General features: G+C 42.4%; 1 protein-coding gene across 2 annotated transcripts in view; it reads right to left on the bottom strand.

Annotated features, from left to right (window-relative positions):
• LOC126262397 (cilia- and flagella-associated protein 91-like) overlaps positions 1-15,756 on the bottom strand; it is a 343,692-nt gene that overhangs the window by 110,510 nt on the left and 217,426 nt on the right. The gene's annotated exons all lie outside the window — the stretch shown is intronic.

Here is a 15,756-nt window from a genome sequence, read left to right as displayed (position 1 = left end):
TAATCGTACCCTCAGACTTTTACCAGATGATGGAAGTAACTGTAATGAAGTACAGTCTGATAGAAGCTGCAGAAACATTCAGTTAGATGTTGATAATATTTCAAAGTGGTGGAAAGGACTGGAAACATGCTTTAAACACTTAGACATGTAAAATTGCGCACTTTTTTTTAAAAAAAAAAAAAAGTAAGTGTTGTATGAATACAATATCATCATAATGGGATGGATCAACTTACAAATAGTTGGAAGTAAAAATTTGGAAGGAAATGAAACGTAACAGTCACAAAGATTCAGTTGCAGGTAAAGCAGATGATGCACTTCAACTCATTGGCGGGATACTGTGAAAATGCAATACATCTACAAATGAAATTGCTCAGAAAACACTTGCGTAACCCATCTTGTGTTATTGCCCAAGTGAAGCATCCACATCAAAGAGGACTAACAGGAGATAAAAAGAAGAGAATTACTAATGGACACAGGTATGTTTGACCTATGGGAGGCCATAACAGACATGCCGGGAGAGGGGAGGGGGGACTGAGCTGGCAGATGCTTGAAAACAGATACAAACTATCACATGAAAGCCATGAAAGCTTACTTACAATGTTTCAAGAATCACCTTTATGTGAGGACTCTAGAAACATGTTACAACTTACTACATATCACTCCCACAGGCATTGCAAAGACAAGATTACACTAATAGTAGCCCACACAGAAACATTTAAGCAAACCATTCTTCCTGTGCTCCTTACATGATTGGAACGAGAAGAAGCCCAAATATCTGAAACAATGGAAAACACTTTATGCCATGAACTTTACAGTGTTTTGTTTATTGAATCCATGTTGATTCCTACAGGGGATGTTTCCAGTTTCCAGAAAGGTTATAGTAAACAGGCATAATACACTAATGGAAAAAAAGAAGAAGAAGAAGAAGAAGAAGAAGAAGAAGAGGAAAGGCATCCTGTGGTATAGCCATCCATGCTGCATTCACCTGGTTCCATAGTTCATATGTTGGCACTGGATCACAGCACAAGAACTGTCGTTTCACCATATCCCACACATTTTCGATTGGTGACAAGTCTAGTGATCTAGTAGGCCAGGGCAAAAGACTGACACTAGGAAGGCACATGTTCACGCAACATATTTCACGCATCATATTTCACCAAACACAATCTGTTAAACAACCTACAACATGGATTTAGAAAAGGGAGATCTACTACAACAGCAGTAGCATCTTTTATACATGAAGTATTAAATAAGCTGGACAAAAGTGACAAGGTAATATGCACATTCCTAGATATGAGTAAAGCCTTTGATACTGTGAATCATTCCATTCTTCTGTGTAAGCTAGAAGAGTACGGGTTGAGAGGACTAGCCTTGAAACTACTTACCTCCTAATTGAAAGACAGGAAACAATGTGTAAAGCTAACTTATCAAAATAATGAGCAGCTCTTAACAACCAAATCAAACTTCAGGACACTTCAATGTGGTGTGCCTCAAGGAAGCATACTAGGGCCTTTTCTGATCCTTGTATATGTAAATAACTTATTTGAACCCCAAAATTGCATGGTTGTAAGCTATGCCTATGACATATCCTTCATCAGCTGTGGCAATGATATGCAGTCTACAGCTAACAGTACCGAGATCAGCTTCTGTCCGCATACCTTACAGTAAACAAGCTTCTTGTAAATAAAGACAAAACAGTAATAATGAAGTTCATCCACAGTTATAATGCTGCCATAACTGATACTGTATTTACATACCCATTGGATCTTGCATATGCAAATTCACATAAATTTTTGGGCATCGTTGTTGATTAACACTTATCATGGAAAGAACATGTAGATAATATTTGCAAGAAAATAAGTAGAAATGTGTATCTACTGAAACGGGTCTCAGCCTTCTTGGACCATGATACTTTAAGGCAAATATATTTTGGGTTGATTCATCCACACCTTCAGTATGGTATTGAGATAGGGGGTGGGGCATCAGCAGTTCATATAGACAGACTTTTTAGATTACATAAAAAGGCAGTAAGAATGGTAACCAAGGTAAAGACGAGAGAGCCTTGTAGAGACATCTTTAGAAAATATAAAATTCTTACGGTGTAATCCATGTATATACTGCAGACAGTCATGTTCGTGAAACAAAATCCTGAATTTAATATGAGAAACAGTAATGTACACAACTATGATAAACGGGGAAGGGAAAATTTTGATAGAATTGTGACCAATAAAAAGGCAATGGACCACAGCCCACACAGAATGGGAGCAATTTTCTACAATGCACTTCCCTGTGAACTCAAGAAAGTAAATCTATATATGCTAAAGAGTAGACTGAAGCAATTATTAAGAGAGAAGTGTTGTTACTCTATAGAGGACTTTAAGTTGTAATGTCATCTTGGAAAACAGTGTATATAGACAATATCTCCGATCTATCAGTGGTATGAAAGAATGTAATTATACACTGTATTATGTGTTCTGTACTATAATAAATATAAGCTAAATTGTGTTACACTATAGAGGAATCTACTTGTAGTGCCCTTTTGAAAATAATGTGTACAGACATGTGTCTGATCCATATGTTGTTATGAAAGAATGTAAATATTTGATCCATATGTTGTTATGAAAGAATGTAAATATTTTACTGTATATGTGTAATGTAATCTACATTTTCCTGAGAATATCCAAAAAGTTTTTGTTATATGGACAGAAAATAAATAAATAAACATCATGTGGTTGTGCATTGTCTTGCTGAAAAATGGGATCTGGTGTGTTGTGCAGAAAGGGTATTGCTATGGGTCGCGGGATGTCATTTTCATAGGTCACACTGGTCACAGTGCCCTGGACATGCACCAGCTATGATTTGTGGTTGTAACCAATAGCACACCACACACTAAAGCCTTGAGTTGGTGCTGTATATGTTGTGCAGATGGAGTTACTGTGCTGCCACTCCTCCTCTTCATGGCAAACCAAAATGCAGCCATCATATTCAAACAAACGCATCCTGAATTTGCCAAGAAACACTGCCTGATGCCATTCTTATCCCCAGTAACATTGTTCCATACACCATTGCCATCTAGCTTGTTTCTACACACTTGTCAAAGGCAGGCAAAGAAGGACTGTCACCCCTGATAGTGAATGATGTACCACTGTTGTGCCAGAGCCGAGGAGGACACAGATCTGTTCTGCAACACCATTTGGATGACGTGTCGATCTTCTTGGGCAGGTGGTCTGGGTGGTGCAACTTGACTCATCTTGTATTCTACAGCCTTCTGTAAAACATTCTACACACACCTGTTGCACTGCTTTGTCCCACATGAGCAGCAGTTTCTTGGATGGGTGCATCACATATTCTCATGCCAATAATGCACTCTCTTTCAAACTTACTGATTTGACAGTATTGTGTATATGTCTGCGAAGCATCATGCACATCTACTCAAATCACACTGTTCCTTTACCTTCAGTTTATAGCAACAATGAGAGCCGCAGGCACATTTTACTGGTAGGTGGTGTTGTGCCATGATATTGATGTTGACCTCAGATCTGCAGGCCAACGTGGTTCAAATGCTAATCATTTCTGCAGAACATACTGATGTACATGTCATGTGAACATGAACGTCCTATCTCTAGTTGTTCAAGGTGTTCTGTTTTTTCTGAACATGAGTGTATGTGTTACACAATACCACAACAAACTGATGTCACCCCTACAGACCTGTTGTTATGTGCTTCAGTATGGTGATCTTCTGGGACACAGGAACAACCTGTAACTATTTCAAATAACTTGAAATGATTTGTTGGTCTGGTGACCTACAGTAAACTTGTCCAGAGGAGAGCACTTTTTTCACATCTGTATATAAAAGAAAACTATAAAATTATTAGACACTATTGCTCATCAGTAGTTATGTTTAGCAGGTGGAACATAAAAGTATATGACCCAATCCTAGCTTCTAGAACTATTAGTTCCTTCTTTAGGGAGGGGAGAGGCAAATGTTGGGGCAGGTTAAGGCTGAGCAGTTCACTCTGATCCCAGGAAAAAGTGACCACCAGCTCTCTCTCCTTTAATCCTGGGGTCTGATTGAATTTCTCATCTTTTTTATTCTTTCCCAGCCTTTTCCTAAAAAGAATTACACAATCTGTAAAGAATTTTACAGCTCTTTCATCTGGTCTAGCTGCCCTTCCTCTGCTGTGTGATTTTAGTTGACTTTCTAATCCAGGTACACACATCTTATATTTGAGTCTGGCTAAAGCAGCCAGAGACAGCAGTCAGGTGTGCGTGAAGTGTGCCTGCTTGTGTGTGTGTTTTCCATTTTTTTTGAAGAAGGCTTTGACCAAAAGCTTAGTATGTAACAGTCTTTTTGTTGTGTCTGTCTGCAACTCAATCTGTCATCTTCAATGGCATGTAGCAGTCTATACTGTGCAACTGTTGATATTCGAACTTGGAGTTCCTATTGTTTGATATCTTAATATTTATCATCATGGTGCTCATGCAATGATGAAAGAAGGAAGTATATTTCAGTCTTCCAATGTGAAACCGTGTCAGAAGAGTAAATTCAGTATTTTTCCATCCTCTGCATTATCACGTGCCAGTATGATCACTGAGCTACTGTTTAGATGATTCTAAACCATTTACTGCATGTATGTAAGTCAAAACCTTTGTAATGTTTTTCATCAGACTGGGAGGCAAAATTTTATTTTAAATTCACTGAAAGTTTCTTGAATACCCCTCCTATGTTCATTTTGACTTCAACACCTTTTGTCTGTGTAAAAGGCTTTGACTTTATTTAAGTCTTTAATGAAGCTCTCTTTCCTTTCACAGAAACTTTCTAACAAGGCTGTTGTACCATGATGGGTCTGTCCTATCTCTCACTATCCTTTTCAGGACATATATATGAAGTATAGCATAATGCATTTTTGAATTTTATCCATTGGTATTCTACATCTTCTTTCCCAAAGACAAAAGCTTAATGTCGCCTACTAAAATAAATTGCAACCAGTTTCCTATAACACTTCTTGCAAAGCAGACATATTTTTCTATATTCCTTAACATTCCTTTTAACATCCGTAGTCCATGACACTTTAACTGCATATAGTTATTGATTCCTTCATCAGATGCAGATCTAGGGGTTAGTTCTGGAAGGTGGCAGGGGGAAGGAGGTGGGGAGTGAGGGGCAGTTTGTTAACTGCCCCATCCACTCCAATCTAAACACAAATTTTGAAGAGCAACAGATTTTAAAAATTAGAATGTTATTGTATGATTATTATTATTAATGTTCTAAAACATATGTTTACATCAGCGTTTTGTACATTGCTTCAGCACAAATTTCAAGAACTACATCATCTGAAGGGCATTTGTCCAGAAATTAGAGAAGTACTTAAGTCATGCAATAGTTTTTAGAACCATTATAGTAACAAACTTTCACAACTCTGAAAACTTCATAACTTATATGGTACAAGATGATAGTGTGCACTCACTATTGTCAGTATTTCACTGAGTCCTAAGAAAGTGAACACAGGTCTGCAGACTACAATTATGCAAGCATATAAATGGGGCAAGTGCTGTATCTTTCTCTTATTTTTAACCTACATTTGGAAAAGTTAGCCTTCCTGCTATTTTTCTTAGTGGAGCATTGTTCTATCTGCCTTCTCTCATTTTGCCAATTCCACTTGGAGAGTAAAGAATCATATCAGATTTGTTGTTGGCAGCAGACATTGTCAGCCTGTGAACGGGTATCTTTACCTAGCTTCAATGTTTTCTGCATCCAGTCAGTCCACGAACCAGTTCATGTGGGCTAATCCTTGGAAACGCAACTGAAATTTAATCTGTTTTAAACAAAGCTTATACATTTTTTAAAATTTCTTGACAGTTTTGAGACTCTTAGTTCCCGTGATACCCAAAATATCCCAACAATATTCATGGCATGAGTCAGCTGATGGTTATTAAGTGATCATTCATAAAAATTTCCATATTTAGCCTAATAAATGTTCTCTGGCCCATTTTTGTATAAAAACACATGTAACCTTTCTCAGAGATGGCAACACACTAAATATTCAATATGGATAATGTTGTGACAGTGCCACAACATTTACAGTGCCGCCACGACAGTACGTGCAAACGGCGATAGAGGCGCTCCACAACTCGGCTGAGCGCGGGAGCGCCACCTAGCTATGAACGGCGGCGGCCACACGTCACGGCACGACAGTCGACTAAGAGATACTGAGTTGTTATCATGTAACCAGCTATTGTTTCTAAGTGAGTGTGTTTGAATATCCACGTAATTATTGGTGATTAAAGGTTATAACACTTTTTGGCGATGAGGATGGGATATTTTCACTGCGTTGTGGATTTGTGTGTTCGTGACAGGGCAGACATGGAACAGCTTATGCAAGCGCTAATTGAACAACAAACACAGCTGACGGTTGCTATTCAGGCGTTGTCGACGTCGCTTACTCATCGTCTGTCTTCCTCTTCTCTGCCTCCATTCCATCCTTACGATGAGGCACTGAAGACTGGGAGGATTATGAGAAGCGTTTGCGGCAACACTTCTTGACTTTTGGCGTTGTCGACGCTCCTATGTGTCAGTCGTTATTTCTATCTTGGATTTCCCCAACGATCTATCAGCTGCTATCTCAGTTAGCCCCTCTGTGGGAACCTGCCTCTCTGTCCCTCCAAGAAATGTGTGACTTATTGTCTAACTATTACCGAACAAACACCCACGTCGTTGCCGCCCGCGTGGCGTTCTACCGGTGTCGTAAACAGCCCCATCAATCTTACCGGGCTTGGGCGGCGGAACTACACGGTCTGAATAGGAAATGTCAGTTTGTCACGGACACTCATCATGAGTCTTATGCTGATTCAATGGTTAGGGATGCTATTCTACGGCTTGCTCCTGATAAAGAAGTTCGGCAATGTGCCCTACAACTGCCAAACCCGTTGTTGTCGGAAGTTCTAAGCATCGCTCAATCCTTTGAAGTGTCTAATGCTGCTGGTGCACAAATAGACGCGTGGTGTGATGTAGGCGCTGTACAGTCAACTTTCGACACGGACAATTTGCCTGTTTCACAGGGGAACGAAGATGTGGCGGCAGTTCATTTGCGTAAACAACGTCGCGTTGCACCGCAACGCTCGCAGAGAAAACAGCAACCACAGAAGCAGGTTCGTTCTGCACTTCCTTCTTGTCCACGTTGTTTCGTACAGCATGACAGGGCCGTGTGTCCAAAACGTTGGGCCACGTGTAATTCCTGTAGGAAAAAAGGCCACATTGCTTCTGTGTGTCAGTCCCCAAAAGTTCCTGTCGATGAGGACGAGGCATCGGACATGGATGTTAACTGTGTGCTTTCTCAAACAAATAAGTTGTTTGTTACTTTTCGTGTTCTGGATAAAGACGTTCGCATGCAAGTGGACACTGGCTCTGCAGTAACTCTCATTAATTCTCGCACATATTTGGAGTTGGGCTCCCCTCCATTGTCTCCAGTTACGCGAAATCTGAGAACTTATAATAAACAGAAAATTCCTATCATTGGCCAGTTTGATGCTTCCACTGCCTACAAGTCTGTTGTTAGGCCCCTCACGTTTTATGTGATGGATCATGCGGGCACTGAAAACCTGTTCGGTTATGATGCTTTCCAGTTGTTCGGGTTCTCCATTGATGATGATGTGCACCTCATATCTGAGGATATTCCGTATCAACAGTGGGATTGATTGTGTTCTGAATTTTCGTCCATGTTCTCTGCTGGTCTGGGCCATGCCAAGGATTTTGAAGCCCACATTACTCTTAAACCTACAGCTCGCCCTAAGTTTTTCCGGGCACGCCCTATTCTGGTGGCGTTGCGTGCACCTGTCAAGGTTGAGATAGACAGGTTAACAGCTTAAGGGATTCTCCTTCCTGTTACCTCCAGCGAATGGGCATCGCCCATCGTGGTGGTTTCTAAACTAAACAGGAGTCTGCGATTGTGTGGTGATTTTAAAGCCACTGTCAACGCTCAGAGCCTCATTGACACTTATCCTCTTCCCCGTCCTGAGGAGTTATTTACCAAGCTCGCTGGGGGCCAGTTCTTTTCCAAACTTGACTTATCAGAGGCGTACCATCAGTTGCCGTTGGATGGTTCTTCAAAGGAATTTCTCGTCATCAACACTCCTTGTGGGTTGTATCAGTACCAGCGGTTACCATTTGGCGTCGCTAGTGCGCTGGCCGTTTTTCAGCGGTTTTTGGAATAGCTCACGGCTTCCGTTCCCGGCTGCATAAACTATCTGGATGACATTGTTGTCACGGGGGCCTCCACTGAGGAGCACCTTCGCAATTTGCGTTCCCTGTTTTTGGTTTTGCATTCGGCTGGGTTGAGGTGCAATCTGGACAAGTCACAGTTCTTCCAACCCTCCATTGTGTATCTTGGTTTCCACTTGTCCCGTGAGGGTATACATCCTCTATGTCAGCACGTTGCGGCCATTACTGCTCTACCCCGGCCGTCTATGGTCAAAGAACTTCAGGCGTTTCTAGGCAAGATTGCTTATTATCAAAAATTCATTCCGTCCGCGGCGGTGGTAGCTCATCCTCTGCATCAGCTGTTACGCAAAAACGTCCCTTTCTGTTGGTCCGACGAGTGTGAGCAGGCTTTTGTCTGCCTGAAGGCTCATTTGCAGTCGGCGCCCTGTCTTGCCACATTCCGTCCGGGTCAGCACTTGGTTCTGGCGACTGACACGTCACAGTATGGCCTAGGGGCTGTTCTCGCCCATCAGTATGAGGATGGGTCAGAACGACCCATTGCCTATGCTTCCAAGACCCTCAATGATGCGAAACGCCGTTACTCTCAAATCAAAAAGGAGGCACTCGCTATCATTTATGCTCTAAAAAAGTTCAGCATTTTTTTGTATGGTTCTAAGTTTCACCTCATCACCGACCACAAGCCGCTGGTCTCTCTGTTCAGCCCATCGGCGTCGCTTCCGGATAAGGCAGCTCACCGCCTGCAATGTAGGGCCTTATACTTGTCTCGTTTTCACTATGAGATTCACTATCGCCCCACAGCCCAGCACGCCATCGCTGACGCATTGTCGCGATTGCCGATGGGTCCCGACCCGGTTTTCGATCATGATGAACTACTCTGTTTCCACACTGATGAGGAAGAACGTCGTGCGGTCGCGGGTTTTCCACTTACAGTTTCGCAGGTCGTGTCGGCTACTGCGCGGGACCCGGTCCTGCGTCAGGTGATCGGTTTTGTTCAACGGGGTTGGCCGGACAGGACCAAGAGCCAGGCATCGGATCCCCTTCGCAACTACCATGCCTTGCGCCTTCGTCTGTCTGTTCGTGATGGTGTTGTTCTTCTGGCCACGGATGGCGCATCTCCACGGGTCGTGATGCCAGGCTTTCTTCGCAAAGATGTTCTCAAACTGTTGCATGAAGGCCATTGGGGTATTTCTCGGACTAAGTCCCTGGCCCGCAGGCACGTTTATTGGCCCGGTATTGATTCGGACATCGCCCACATGGTTACTGCGTGTGGTCAGTGTGCTCCACAACTGGCTGCACCTCGTACATTGCCCTCTCCGTGGCCTGATCCGGCGCAGCCATGGGAACGGGTGCACGCTGACTTTGCCGGCCCCTTCCTCGGTACTTATTGGCTACTGTTGATTGACGCCTTCTCGAAGTTTCCGTTTGTTGTTCGTGTCCGTCGCCCACCATTGCGGTGACGATGCTGGCTTTGTCCAAAATCTTTGCGCTAGAAAGTCTTCCATCCACGATCGTCACGGACAATGGCCCTCAGTTCTCTTAGCAGGCCTTCCGTGATTTTTGTACTGGACAAGGGATTCATCATGTTACAGCACTGCCCTTCCATCCGCAATCGAATGGGGAGGTCGAGCGCCTTGTCCGCACTTTCAAAAGCCAGATGAAAAAATTCCTTAGTGATTTTTCCACAGATGACACTCTGCTGCAATTTCTGAGTTCTTATCGCTTCACACCTCTGGGTGAACGCAGCCCTGCTAAACTCTTGCATGGCCGCCAACCGCGCACTCTACTGCACCTGCTTCACCCTGTCAGGCCTTGTGCTGTGTCCCATAGTGCGGGAAAATACTCGGTGGGCGCCGCCGTGTGGGCACGAGGGTATGGATCTCACCCTAAATGGATTCCAGGGGTGGTCAAGGCTCTTCGCAGCCGCCGGCTTTGTGAAATATGTACGGACGACCGCACGGTTATTCTCCATTATGACCAGATGCGCCCACGAGTGGTGGCCACGCCGGTGCCACCGCCCCTTCCTTCGCCTCCACCAGCCCGAGACGCCAGTCCTGTCGCTGCTGCCGATCTACCGTACGTGTTGCTGCAGCCGACGTCGCTACCGCTTCCGAGTACGCCGGAACCGGCCCCAGTCGCGACGCTGCCTTCTCCGGGACCCATCTCGCTGGAGCACACCCCCAGGTCCACGACACCTATGGATGCTGCTCCAGAGTTTTCACCCATCATCTCATCCAGGAGGCATGTTCCACGCACGAGCTTCCATCCTGGACATTTTCGACCATACTCTCATGTCTCTCCGCGGGATCTTCTTGGGGCCTCACAAGAGGCCATGGATGTCTCCGCACTGTCCATGTCTCCATGGAAGTGAGTGTTTTATGTTTTCAAGGGGGGAAAAGTGTGACAGTGCCACGACATTTACAGTGCCACCACGACAGTACGCGCAAACGGCGATAGAGGCGCTCCGCAACTCGGCTGAGCGCGGGAGCGCCACCTAGCTACGAACGGCGCCGGCCGCACGTCACGGCATGGCAGTCGAATAAGAGACACTGAGTTGTTATCATGTAACCAGCTATTGTTTCTAAGTGAGTGTGTTTGAATATCCACGCAATTATTGGTGATTAAAGCTTATAACAGATAACATTGTACAGACATTATTTACACATGTTTATCAACAAAACACTGTCAAAATTGCTTGAATCAGAATAACACAATACACAAAATTACAAAATTCCTCTTCATATTTTAATACAACAAGTACTCTGACATCTAAGCAGCTGTTTATTGTGTGTAGTGCTTCCCTGACCTGGCGGCTTTACCATTCTCAAGCCAAAAACTTAAGTTGAGAAATCTGCACCTGAGATCAATGCAGAATCATCAGAATCTTTAATTTCTCTTTTCAGCTTGAAAGCAGAGTATCACATTTGTATGATGCATTTATATGTTATGAAATATCCCAACAATATTCATGGCATGAGTCAGCTGATATGCCAACATCATCAGTGATGATTAACAATAGTAAAAAAATCTAGTTTTTAAATAGATTCTTTAATTAAAAAGATCTCAAACAGGCATACAATGGTTGCTATATAGACACATATCAAGAAAATTTACACATATTTTACTGACTATAACATGCACCTTAATTTTTAAGCAAATTTATTTTAAAAAAATAACATTTCGACCATTTTTATTATGAGACTGCAAAGTCAGACTAAAGAAAGAGATGCTTAGTTTATAAAACTAAAGTTATCTTTAAAATTCCTGAAAACAATCATCTGAAATTTCTTCTTCTTCTTCTTCTTGCTCTTTGCCATCACTGTTGTTCTCTTCATGTATAAGATGGTTTTCACTGCCATCAAGAGCATTACCTATGCTGCACTTCTTGAAAGATTTAACAATAACGTCTTCTGTCACTCTAGGTTATGACTATTTTATCCCCTGACTCAATTGTTTGATTGTTGGTCATTCTCTCACTTCTTTCGGTATGAATTAAAGTTGGGTTTCATCCATCATCCATTTGTTCCATTCCTCTCTCATATACACTTCAGATGGTTTATTTATCGAGACATCAAGAGGCTGCAATTGCAAAGTAAGCCCTCCCAGAGTAACAGAAAGCTCTGTATTTCCCTGTCTCAATTTCTTTTTCACAAAAATTTTCAAATGACTACTAAACTGATCTAGCACAAGAAGAGAACTCTTCCCCAGTAAAGCACCTTTCCTTCTCTTCCAGACAGTGTTGATCCATAATTTCATACCAGTCTCGTCCATCCAACCCTTGTCATGTTTGTGAACAATAATGCCTGGTGGTATTTCAGAAGGTTTTGGCATTGTTTTGCGCTTGAAAATGATCACTGGATTAAGTTTAGCACTGTCAGCACAGCATGAAAACACAACCGTGTATTGGGTCATTCCATGTCAAGTGCCCCAGTTTAGGTGATGATCCCAGCTCGACCATCTTCAATTTTGATGAAATTTGTACAGGATGTACCTGAGGGTCCTACATGAACTTACGCAAAAAACAGGCACACCTGTAACTAGGTTGAGGTGCTAGAGACATTTTCGTGAAGACCGTTTTTACAAAGACCGAAAAGTCGTGAAGAAATCATCAAGTTTGGCACTCCACTGTTCATAATGTAAAAGAGCTAGACTCTTGCTTCTGGGTATAGTGGTACAACTTTGTGTGCTCTACACAAAAATGTTGCAAGTCGAGTTCAGAAAGCAATGCATCTGGCATAACCTCAGTTCAAAGTGGGCAACAAATCTCTAGTACAGTTAAATGGTTAAATTTAACAATGAACCTGTCACAAACAGGTTTAAAATCACCGAATAAATAGCAAAATGAATATTTAAACAATGAAGACATAATCAACAAAATTCCAAATTTTAGGCAACATTTTTGCACCTTACCCAAAGAGACACCAAAATGAAAATAAGTTTTTCTAACAGAATGAAATGTGCTCTGTTGAATCGTGTTAATGAATGTAATGTGGTAGGTGTCCATTTTGAGATACATGACTTTGAACACAGGTATATTTTGATACATTCATGTTTTTTAGCAAATTTACAGGATGGTAGCACAGTAATTAAACACACAAGCCAGGCCAAAATTTGTGATATACTAAACACCCAGACAGACAGTAGTTTGGCTGAAGACCAGGTCCATAGCACACTTTCTCCACTACTTATGCCTTGTTAAATATGGGGCAAATTTCTCGCAACATGTGTAGAGCACACAAAGTTGTACCACTATACCCAGAAGCAAGAGTCTAGCTCTTTTACATTAGGAACAGTGGAATGCCAAACTTGACAATTTCTTCACGACTTTTCAGTCTCTGTAAAAGTGGTCTTCACGAAAATGTCTCTAGCACCTCAGCCAAGTTACAGGTGAGCCTGAAACTTTGCATAAGTTCATGTAGGACCCTCAGGTACATCCTGTACAAATTTCATCAAAATTGAAGATGGTCGAGCTGGGAGCCCTAGGACACTTCCTGTGAAATGACCCATTGCTTTTTTCATGTCCACTTGTTTCTACATTTACAGTTTTAGCACCCTTCACAGCAACAGTTCTGTTACTCGGCACATCAAACGTCAGAGGAGTTTCGTCCATATTTGCTATTTGCCTTAGTACCACACTGGTTTTCTTTCGATATTGAATAATGAAACAATGGATAGGTAATATTTTCTCTTCATAGTCTCATGGCATTTTCTGAGATATTTTTGTTTTGGTTCACATGCTAAGTCCATGACAGTTCATAAACCCGTAACGCAAAGCAAATCCACCCTTAAAGTCTGTTAAATTGCACTGTACGTTAGCTTATGAGCGTGTATTTGAATCATTTCTGTATTAATTCCAATGCCATTTTGATGATGTCCTTGAATCTATTTGAAAATGTCATCTTCTAGTTTTGGCCATTTTGCATTCAGTTTTATATTTGCACATTCAGGCTTCCTGATTTTTTTAGTTCTTTTTTACTATCCTGCCAATCACGAATATTTTTTTCTGTTGGCAGAGGGTCAAAATGCCATTCAGCTGCTCTGTTACCATGTTTCTCTGCTATTGCGATTATTTTCAATTTATAGTCCACATCATGTGAATACATTTGATTTTTTTCCACTATGAAACTAACTACTTATAGAAATATTGTACTGTTACCGATGACACAAATTACTTTCAATTCAAGTTCAGTGGCACTGTAGACTGCAACGACACATCACAGACTACACAGTGCTATGGGTTGGTGATGATGGGGCGGGAAGGAGACAGTTTTAGCAGGCTTGTGAATCCCCACAACAATGGTCGTCACATTCGTGGACTGCTGCTGCCAGTTGAAACCAATGTTGCCAGATAGAGATAGGTTTCCCACAGCATCAAACATATGGCCATTTTTGAGACTGGCAGGAATTTAAATCAAACACTGAATATTTTTTTATTAATTTCGAATATAAGATGCACCTGAATTTTGGAAGCAATTTTTCACACAAAAAAGTGCATCTTATAGACTGTAAAATATGGTAGAACTGATATAAGTAATGATCTACCAGCGTAGTCAAATTTGTGGTTGATCATACTCACTGGATTTCAGCACCATTTCTAATTAAAACACAAACACTAAAATGATTTTGCAGTGGTTCATAAAAATGTTCACCTTAAATTTCATTTGTAAATATGAAAGAGCAATTTTAGAACAAAAAGCAGAATACAAAATATGCACCACTCAGTTGCTTGCAAAGAGAAAAACAGGCAGCTTGTACATACACCAAAAAATGTTTTGCATCACCCTGGTTCCCAGAGCTCCTGAAGATAGACGTTGACTGTGGGTATTGTATCACAGACACAGTCCCTTTGACTGTTCAGAGTGTCACTAAACCCACCCAAAGCCGTAAACAACTATGTATGAGCAGCACCTATTAGACGTCTGACAGACGATCAGTTCCAGTCATTCCACCAGGAAGCAGATAAACGGCTTGTGTTGTCTGTAGTTCAACCATGCCTAGAAGGTCAATACTGTGGTTCGATCATGACCTCGTTGTTATTTTGTGCCAGGAAGGGCTCTCAACAAGGGAAGTGTCCAGGCATCTCGGAGTGAACCAAAGCGATGTTGTTCAGTCATGGAGGAGATACAGAGAGCCAGGAACTGTTGGTGACATGCCTCACTCAGGCCACCCAAGGGCTGCTACTGAAGGGGATGGCCGCTACCTACAGATTACGGCTTGGAGGAATCTGACAGCAACGCCACCATGTTGAATAATGCTTTTTGTGCAGCCACAGGACATCGTGTTATGACTCAAACTCTGCACAATAGGCTGCATGATGCACAACTTCACTCTTGACATCCATGGCAAGGTCCATCTTTGCGACCATGACACCATGCAGCATGGTACAGATGAGCCCAACAACATGCTGGATCGACCGCTCATGATTGGCATCACGTTCTCTTCACCGATGAGTGTTGCATATGCCTTCAACCAGAAAATCTTCAGAGACGTGTTTGGAGGCAACACAGTCAGGCTGAACACCTTAGACACACTGTTCAGCAAGTGCAGCAAGGTGGAGGTTCCCTGCTGTTTTGGGTGGCATTATGTGGGGCCGACGTACGCCGCTGGTGGTCATGGAAGGAGCCATAATAGCAGTATGATACATGAATAAAATCCTTCAACCAATAGTGCAACTATATCGGCATCATATTGGCAAGGCATTTCTCTTCAAGGACGACAATTCATGCCCCCATCATGTACATCATGTGAATGACTTCCTTCAGGATAATGACATCACTCGATTAGAGTGTCCAGCATCTTCTCCAGACATGAAGCCTAGCAAACATGAACGGGCTGGATTGAAAAGGGCTGTTTATGGATGACGTGACCCACCAGCCACTCTGAGGGATCTATACTGAGTCACTATTGAGGAGCGGGACAATCTGGACCAACAGTGCCTTGATGAACTTGGGGATAGTATGCCACAATGAATACAGGCACGCATCAATGCAAGAGGACGTGCTACTGGGTATTAGAGTTACCGCTGTGTACAGCAATCTGGA

This window comes from Schistocerca nitens, chromosome 6 (assembly GCF_023898315.1).
Source record: "Schistocerca nitens isolate TAMUIC-IGC-003100 chromosome 6, iqSchNite1.1, whole genome shotgun sequence".
NCBI lineage: Eukaryota > Metazoa > Arthropoda > Insecta > Orthoptera > Acrididae > Schistocerca > Schistocerca nitens.
The sequence above is the reverse complement of the archived record's forward strand: the minus strand, read 5'-3'. Positions and strand labels throughout refer to the sequence as shown.